The sequence below is a fragment of the Lethenteron reissneri genome, chromosome 24 (assembly GCF_015708825.2).
Source record: "Lethenteron reissneri isolate LAM-NWPU_2019-01 chromosome 24, ASM1570882v1, whole genome shotgun sequence".
NCBI classification, from domain to species: Eukaryota; Metazoa; Chordata; class Hyperoartia; order Petromyzontiformes; family Petromyzontidae; genus Lethenteron; species Lethenteron reissneri.
Window position 1 is genome coordinate 8,944,280 of NC_083802.1, and position 10,081 is coordinate 8,954,360.

A 10,081-nucleotide genomic window follows, 5' to 3' on the forward strand; every position below is an offset into this window, starting at 1 on the left:
GAGGCCCTATTATCAGTGTTAACCCTTACAAGTGTAGTCAACGCATCCCATTAACAGAGTTTCAGTATTACAGCATCACACACCTCGGACTGGCGTCAAATAATTAAACTCTGAACCTTGCAAACTTTACACGCCAAGGCAAGCCGTGCAACAGGGAAGTGCTTTGCTATAGTGGCACGTACCCATCGCTGTTAACCCTGAGAAGCTAGGCAAGCAAGTGCCTAGTCTCTATGTTACAGTGGTGCCCATTCAAGACCCCGTTAGCAGTGGGTACCCATGACTGTTAACCCCTACGAGCCAGGCAATCAAGAGTCTCTAGCCGTATGGCGGTGCACACACCAATACTGTGTGTTCACTCGTACGATATAGGCAAGCCAGCGCAATAAGCGTTTGTTACAGCAAGTCTCTACCCATACCACGAGATAACCCTCGCACGTTAATGAAAGCTAATCAGGGAGTCTCCGCGTTAAAGAGCGTTATGCACTTCAGACTCTGCGTTAACCCCTTTACCCTCCTCATAGCCCCTACAAGCCAGGCAAGCCAACGTAGCCGGCACGGCATGCGGGCACAGCACAGTCACACGACCCCCTGTTGTTGTTGTTGTTGTCTCGCGGCCCAGCCGGACAGGGATTCACGCGGGTCGTGGCCTTGGCAAAGGCGGCCCAGATTGTGGGGTCATCGGTGCACACTGTTCCGCCCCCCCGGTACTCCTCGCCGCGGTTACGGTTGATGTCACCCACGCAGGTCCAGGCCCCGCCGCTGGTGGACCCGCCTGTCTGCGACACACACACTTGGAGTGGTCCTCCTCGGAGGAGAAAGGGGCAACGCTCGGCAGAGATGGAAGAGACGCGGCAAACGCAGAACTCGCCCGAGCAGTTTGAGTCGAACACCCCGACGCCGTGGACCCACGATTCCAGATAGAGGCTGCTCTTGAGGTTGGGTGCCACCAAGTCAACGTACAGATCTGACGCACGCACAAAGACAAAGATCTCCCATATAGCTTTTAACAGACTTTTCGGGCGAGTGCTGTTGGCGAGAAAATATCAAGGCCGGCATGGCACACGAGGGGGTAGGTGGCCAACACCATGCCCGGCCGCCTTTGTCTCCGCAGCGGCAATATTTACGCACCGCACCAAGTAATCATTTGAGGTTAAGTCGACCTAGGTTCAGGACCGGTTCAGATAATTGTCACTGGTGTTGGTAGCGAGCAGGAATTGAACTCGGGTCACGAGTTCGTAGGCAGTACACTAATTGCTGCACTACTGCTCCACCCCACACGGCCAACACATACACAAGATTCCCCATATAGCCTTGAACAGACTATTGGGGAAAGTGCTGTTAGCGAACACCAATTAAGGCCGTGAGTGGGAATTGAACTCGGGTCGCCGAGTTCGTAGTGCGACTCGCTTACCGTTGCACTGCCGCTCCCCACACACGCGTGCGTACACACACGTACGCCACGTACGCACACGTACACACGCGTGCGTACACACACGTACGCACACGTACACACGCATGCGTACAACACCGTACGCACACGTACACAACGCGTGCGTACACCACACGTACGCACACTTACACACGCGTGCGTACACACACGTACGCACACGTACACACGCATGCGTACACACACGTACAAACACGTGCGCACACGTACACACGCGTGCGTACACACACGTACGCACGGGGAGGCGATTTAAGCTTTTTGGGCTTAGATGCCACCACTTCCACGTACTAGGTGTGACGTGTTGCACACATGGAAAGGCAATTCTAAGCGGGTCAGCATAAGAGGGGCATTAGCTAGTCACAGCAAGCCATCAATCACTACTGAAGGGTCTCGAGTTGAAATCCCATTCCGGAGTTTGACTCAGCCCATCATCATTATGCCCTACCATATGCTGAACGGGCTGTGTTCCGTGCTGCACCGGGAGAGTTGCTTCTGGGGCACTAGAGTAATTGAGATGAAATGTGATGCAATGCACTTTGAATGCACAGACATTTAAGCATCCTGTAAATCCGTATCATAATCGTTGTGGGATAAGAAACTATGTAAAAGCATTCACTCTATCAAGAGGACTGTCCACCACCAGCAGCAGAATCATAACTGAGAATCGCCCACAACTCTCCTATCTGAATGATGTCAAGCTGTCGATTCTTGATTATAAATTCACTTGCAGTTGTATTTGACACAAATCATGTACCTGTTTAACACTCGTGCAATATCATCCCAAGTCTATGTTGATGTTCTGTAACGTAGTTTACGATGAAAGTTTTTAAAAAGTAATTTGTCCGAGGCCAACTTTTGTTATGGGAAATTAATTGTATTTATTATGAATATGTTTCAGCACTGTTTCCATTCCTATGAAACCATGTTGTTTTTACTCTCATTCTTATTTGGTTGTGTTTGCTTCAACTTCATCTTATTCATCGCTGCACCATGTTATTGCATTATATCCCTTCTGCTTCCATCATTTATATCACCCAGGTGACTGCCGCCGATGACTTCTCACCAGGTTAAACAAAATAAACTTGAACCCTCTCCAAGGCAGACTACAAGCCCGGGCCGTGACTACAAGCTGCACGGGGAGGGGGCGCCAGGCCAGTCCAACAAGCGAGCCTCTATGCGACCGGCGAGGTGCGTGCACCACGGACGGACGACGACGACGTGACTCACCGTCGTCGAAGTGGTGTGTCTTGGCGAAGCTGCGGAAGGTTTTCCCGGCGGAGGAGGTGAGCTCGACAACACGCGTCGTGGACTCCACCTGCAGTTTTCGTTTTGGCGCACAGCGCCTGCAGGTCGGGCAACTGTCCTGGAGCTGGGCCCCGACTTGGCAGCTGTAGTGGTCCGGCTCGTTGTAGCGCAGCTGCAGGGCTGTGATGAATATCGCCGCGTCATTATCGTCATCAACGTCATCATCGTCGTCATCATTGTTACCATCATTGTCACTATCACTATCATCATTTTCATGTCAGCGCCACTATCGTCATCTCGTCGTCATTATCGTCATCATGGTCCGTCATCATCGTCGTCATCATTGTTACCATCATTGTCACTATCAATATCATCATTTCATGTCAGCGCCACTATCGTCATCTTCGTCGTCATTATCGCCGTCATCACCGATAGCCCTATTATTATAAGCATCATCAGCATCATCACATATGCACGTGAGAAGCCTATTACCAAGCCAGCGAAATAAGCGTTGGTTATAGCAGTCTGTACCCATTACTCAGAGATAACCCTCGCCAGTTTGTCAAGCTACTCAGTTCTCTCCAAACTCTCAGGAGATAAGTAGCGTTGAGCCTGGATAGCGCATGGATGGATGGCCAACTGTTCATAATTGGTGTTGTACGCTGCGAGGCTACAAAACATGGTGGGAAACACCGGGAGATAAAGGCAGCTTGGTCCACGCCAACTTCTCTCGTGCGCAGCGCCCTCCTTCACAGATGCTCGCTAACAACCACCTACCGGTTACATGCAGGAATGTTCTTTGTGCGTGTCTGTGCGTAACTCTGGCGCAGTTGGACCGGTAGGGGGCACAGCTGGTGCAGCTAACTGCCAGTCATCTCAGCCAGTCAACCCATGGCACCTAGGTCACGTGGCCTCATTGCCTAACGCCCTTAATGCCACCACTGCCGCAGCCTCCACCTCGCTACCTCCACCCTAGTCACTACCTGATCCCATCCCTTGTCTTACCATTTTGTACTGTAGTCAACAAGTAATGTTAAACGCCTTGGTGAAAGGCACTTTATAAATACAACAAAATAGAATAGAATCGTTGTCGTTCTTGTTGTTGTGCGTGCGTGCGTAACACAGCGCGCCCACCGATGTCGCTGAACTGGTCGAAACCGTAGGAGACGCACAGGAAGGACTGGCCGGTAGCGCAGCGCCGTGTGGGGCCATGCAAACGGCCCCGGCACCGACGGCGGGAAGTGCGGCGTGCTGTGCACGAGCCAGAAGCCGCCCGCCCCGTCCAGCATCCACGACACCTGCACAGGGGAAGGGGCAGCAGGGGCAGCAGCGGCCAGCGTGTGACCACCACAGGGGCAATGCCATACGTGGGAGAAAGGGAGCCAAGGCAAACTGCATGTGGTGGAGGACACGAGCCCTTACTGTGACACCAGACCTAGCCCTGACCTCGTGTAAAAACAGCAATAATATTTACGTAATAATTTTAATTGCGATGCGCCGCAGAGTGTTTCGCCCACTCATGAAGAGAGAGAATGACTCGGAGGCATGAGTAACCCTCCCCAAGCTCTATGGTCCTATTAATGCAATATCAAACGATTACTTCATGATTACATGTCGGAGGAAACCAGAGCACCCAGAGAAAGCCAAGCGTGCAAGGGGGCAATAATCTATCCCATACAGATGGAAACAGATGGAGATTGGTCCACTGCTGTACTGCCTTCTTCTGGCTAGCCAGGGTATGGCACCTCCTTGTCCACGGGAAGGGAGTTTAACGATATGTGTACGATCCCCAACCCTCGCTGCCTCGACAGTGCCGGATTACCGGCGTTCACCAGCCACCATTACCCGCTCAAGGGTGGGAGCTAACACCGAAACAGAATAAACCACCATCCAACCTCCGGCGCCAGCTCCTGCAGTCCCTCCCTTCCTTGGAAATTGTCCAAATGAGCGACCTTCCCAGGAGGCCCTCCTGGAAGAGCCTCCGGACGAGCTCCCCTCCTATCCCAAAGTCTTGGCCGTCACGGTCATTCTGATGCAGCACGATGCCTGTGACTGCCCTCTCCGCCTCCTCCTACTCCTCCTCTATCACAGAACATCCGGGGGGTAAGGTCAACCGAGAGGAAGGAAGGAGCCACATTGCCCACGTGTGGCATGTAGGGATATGGCTCTATCCATGATCCTGACACCTTAAACAAAAGTAACCAACAAAACTAAAACCTGAGGCCTCATCCACACTGGAATAGCCAACCAGATCGTAACAGCAGCCAAATTTATTTCCCGAACCACAACCAACTAACAAAAGCTCAGAAATAGCTCCGCCTCAAATCCTAATCACACCAGCCAATTAAACCCTAGTAGTAGCCATAACCTAAATGCCCTAGCAACTAGATGCTAGCCCAGCCCTAGTTCTATCCCACACTCATGAAGGCAAACAGAGGCAACAGCTATTCACGTAACCACAATGCCCCCCCCTTCCCCAGTATTAGACGATGCCCTTCCTCATTGGTGTGCAATTTTCCTGAGTCACCAAAAACACTGAGATTCGAACTCAAGTCCCCCCCGCCCCCACCCCAATCCGTGAAACGCGAGGGTGGGCGGGGTGCAAGGGACAGCGTGATGCGGGCCCCCACCTTTGGTGTGGCCGCAGATGCTGTCGTAGCGAGGGGAGTTGGGTGGTTCATCGTTATAGAGAACGAAGGCGACGTCGCCGGCCTGCACGCCACACGACAACGTGCGGGTGTCGCAATGAACGCGACGAGGAGAGGCTCATAAAGGACACTACAAGTATAATATCAGAAAATCATCTTTTCCTCTGGCCATGACTGCCTTCACCTCCAAATTCAGAAACATGCATTGAGGTTATTGAAATTATTTTGCCGTGAAAAAATATACAAATAATTGGTCCACTTTGCTGACCTATCATTGTGGCCAGGTTGCTTCTGAAAAAATAAGTTAATACCTTAGCGGGATTTGCCTGGTAGGATAGGGAAGGTTTCTTTTATTTGTACGTGTTTTGGGTGATTTGTTTAGCTTTCCTGAACTTTGCACTACGATCCTGTTTTCGTGTTGTTTGTTGTTGTAACTTTCTTACCCGCCCCTGCTGGACATCTGTAAAAAATAGCTTATAGCTTATCAGATGCTTCCAGTATATTTCAATATTCTGATCCTGATCTTTCCTGTCTGTATGGCCAAAAACATCTTAATATCCAGAGGACTGCAGAGCTCAGTCAATTGTTGGTAGAGCTGGCTCACTGCCTGGCTGTTGCTTTCCAACTTGTCTTTGGTCCCGCAAGAGATTATGACGTGCAAATTGCATGAATAACGACGACGCTGTATGCGACTAAACCTGATTATCTTCTTGTTTCTTTCGGTAAAGTCACGTAGAATGGAAATAAGAAAATAATAAAAATAAAACATAATAAAATAATTCTCACGACGTTTCGGCCACAACGCAAGCAGCCGAAAGAACCAAAAGATGAATCCCTGCAGTCACGAAAGCTTTAAATCGGAAAAAAAAAAAAATCTGATTATTATCATCATTATACTTGACTGCGCCTCGGGATAAAAACCAGCTCGCGTCACAGCCCTTGCCAATGGGCCGATTCATGCTCGAGTTCCTTTGTTGCCTTTCTGGTGAAAATCTTCCTGTGCCTCCTATTCGCCAACTCAGGAGCAACCGCCAAGTCGATGAGGTTTTGGCCGCGTTTGTTTGGTTCCAAGATGCAAATCGGAATGTCCCCTCGCTGTCACGTCCGGGGAGCAGTGCTCGCTCAGGGAGCACGTGTGGGGGATGAAGGGGATGTTTTTTTGCGCAATCAGCTGAGCAGCCATGGACTCTAAGGTTGGGGACAAGAGGTCAGTCACCCTTGGTGGGTGTTCAGGCCTCACTTTTCAATAGCTTTGATCGTGTTGATGACATCTTAAGGGAGACTCTCAATGCATATTATCAGGATGGCACTGTGCTGAGATGTTTGACCTAATCTTCATCCTAACTGATAAAATCCCAATCTTTTTTTCACCAGGGGGGATGGAAACAGTCCATTACGACAACATGTAAGCATGGTCTTGTTCACAAGGATGACCTTTGATGGTTTTCAGGTTATAGATCTAACCACTCATAATTAATCATCTTGGTGGCGGTGTTCGGGGCCTCGCCTTGATAAGTATTTGGGCCTCTCATTGGCACGTTTGGGTCTCACCTCGGTCGTGTTCCCGTTGTAGAGCTGGTTGACCGTCTGGTAAACAGGGCTGGAATTGTCATCGACATCAACTTGGGCCTTCTGCCAGCTCTGCGTTGATTTGTCCAAGTAGAGGTAATCTTTTCCCTTGGGCAGCTTGTAGACTATGAACCTGCGAGACGCGATTGGGGAAGGGTGGGGACGCAGCACACGAAACTCCATGGGTACCACCTTGGACATTGAGTCCGTATCCAAAACCTATTTTCCACTGGCACAAGTCCGAGCCAAGCCGGGGGCCCTCGCTGTACGGGTGGTTTTAAATTGGCTATTCACAGTGCTGACCCGGACCGCACCGTGATATGCCAGCCTCACAACACATGTGAATGTAGCCCGGGACCAAGCAGGGCCAGAGGCGGTGCTAAATACGTGTGTGTGTGATGTCAGAGAATCGTCTACATACATCTCGACTGCAGTGGAACACAAAACTGGCGCCTCTTGAACAGTGTGGTATATATGCCTTTTCCAAAAACATATATTTATAGTGATATTGCCTATTTTTTATGTAATAGATTTTCTTATATATATGGATTCAGCGAGTTCCAAGAAAAAATGCAGCACCGCCGCCAACGTGAGCAGCGTGCCGACTCAGCAACCACCCGGCGGTGGAGAGAGACTGATGGTGCAGCCGAGAGCGCCGTGTGTTCGACCACACACACACGCCGACCCAGCGCCCCTGCTGGGGACCCGAGGTATGTTCAGTGCAAGGAACGCCGCACCGTCAGAACCGCTATAAACACATTCCTGCGGAGGGGAGCTGGTAGCAGAGGGCGCAATCGGGTACCCGATACCCGTACCCTACCCGATACCCGCTACCCGTACCCGGCCGGGTACCCGGCCGGTACGGGTATCCGGTTTGCGACCCTGGTGCGGCCGGGTATGGGTACGGGTAAGGAATCAAAACCCGTTTGCGACATCTGGCTGGTAGGAACGTTGGGTTGCTCGGTCCAATGGCCAGGGTCAACGGCGGCGTGGTGTATTCCACAAATTGCCCGACTGTGAGGGCGGGCACAAGCGCTGCGTGAGTAGGTTAAACGTTGAGTTTATAAGGGCACCACGGGGTGACCAGCCCCTCCCCATGAATATTGTTATATTTACGGACTTCTCCTACCACCATGTATGGTCGTGCTACTCTGAGGAGTTAGCGGTGGAGAGAGACTGATGAATATTGTTTTAACACGAAACCATTGAGGGTTAATTTTACGGATCGATGAGTAGGACATCTACAGGAGTACGGTAGTGGTAATTCCGATCACATATTAGAGAGTTTTTAGATATTAAAGTTGCTTAACACAGAAGAGTCTGAGTGGTTCCTTCCTAAGTTCATGCATAATAATATTAATTATGAGATCTGTATCCTGCGGCGACATCTGAATCCTGAGACCGGACATAATTGCACTAAAATCATAATCAGTAAAAGTTCAGCGAGAATCATTGTATTATCACGATTTGTAATACAACCTAGACAATGAAGCTGAGCATCACATCACACACAAATGACTCACAATAAACACACCCCTAGGCAACGAAGCCAGCATAATTGCATAATCACATGTATTTGCATAATTAAAAAAATTCATAATTTCATTAAATTACATTTTTCATAAAAATGTTTTTCAAAACCCAATATATACAACAACAACAGCTCGGGGCTGGCTCGCATAGTGCAGTGGAATGTAGGAATCAGTGATCTGCTTTCAGGTCTGGCGGTTGTCTTTATACATCCCACGATTGTAAACAGCATCTTGAGATGCCGTTTCAATTTGATCAGGGGTGGGGAACCTTTTCTTACCAAGGGCTGAATAGGAGTTTCCAAATTCCTTTGACAGGGTCACGCATTAACAGTTCACCTACAGCAGGGTCTAATGGCTGCGAGCCTGAATACATGTGGCCGATGGGGTACTGCACGAGGCGGAATGTTCCCTTTTCTTGTCAGGTGGAGTACAAGAGAATAAACACAACTATTTGCCTCTGTTACCCCCCATAGACTGAAACTCCATCAAGGCTCCTGCCCATGCCCAAGTCCAGGCTCAAGACCCTTCCTCTGGCCATGACGGACTTCCCCTATCTCTGCAAAATGCAAATCACTTAAATAGATGATGCAGCATATAACTCATGATCAGAAAGTTTTGAATTCAAATCCTGGTCGTGTGCGGTCACATGACATTTGTTTCTGGAAATAGAACCACAAAGCCCGATCTCCTAACACCCAAGTGTCAGTACTCTGATCTCGAGACTCGTTCTTCTGCAGCCGAGTCTCGATAAAGACCCTAATGTTGATGATACCCAGTCTCCTAGAGTTGAGTCTCAATCAAGACTCCGGTCCTGAGACCCCGTCTCGTGAAGCAGAGTCTCTTCTGTAGAGAGTGTGTGCAGGTTTCGTGGTTGGGCAGCGTGCGAGGCACGTACCAATCCACGGATTTCCCCTCCCCGTTGAGGCAGGAGACGTGACACCATGTGGTTCCCGTCATTGAGAAGAGGAGGAACACCACCAGAGACATCGCCCCCTCCTAGACAAATCATCACCACCAACATCACTATCTTCAATGGCATCGCAAATGCCACCATCGTCATCACAATGTGCCATCACCTTCACCATTAGCACCATCACCAACCTCATCATCATTATAATAAGATATGATCATATATATATACCCATAAACAATTTTACTTCCAAAATTACCATCATCACCATTGTCATCATCGTCTTGAGTTACATAATCAGCTATCACCATCATCCTTATCATTATTATCATCACTATAATCGATTATCATCATATATAACCATGAACACTATAATCACCACCAACACCATCAATATCTCCATCATCAACCATTATCATCATCACATACAGCAGGCCGAGTGCTCGGCTTGTTGTAGTCAAGGTTGCGGGGTCGGCCTTGTGTGCCCGTGAGGGCGAGTGCTAGGGGTAGATTTATGTTGTGGTCAGACTAGTGCTGTGCCGGTGTGGATGGCTAGTTTCAGTTTCTTTTTCATTTATTAGGTATAACCCTGTGAGCCATGCGGCTCTTGACTCGGTGCAACCGCAACAAAACAAAAACATGAACAAGAAACATCTTAAAGTGACTTCACGCAACAGAAAAATCCTGGAAAAAACAGCAAAGTCTTTCAGTAAAAAACACCGCATTTCAA

The 10,081-nt window shown here is 49.4% G+C and overlaps 1 pseudogene; it reads right to left on the reverse strand.

The window, feature by feature from the left end:
* Positions 1-426: 426 nt before the first annotated feature.
* LOC133346545 (deoxyribonuclease-2-alpha-like) lies at positions 427-9,453 on the reverse strand (annotated as a pseudogene).
* Positions 9,454-10,081: the final 628 nt, after the last annotated feature.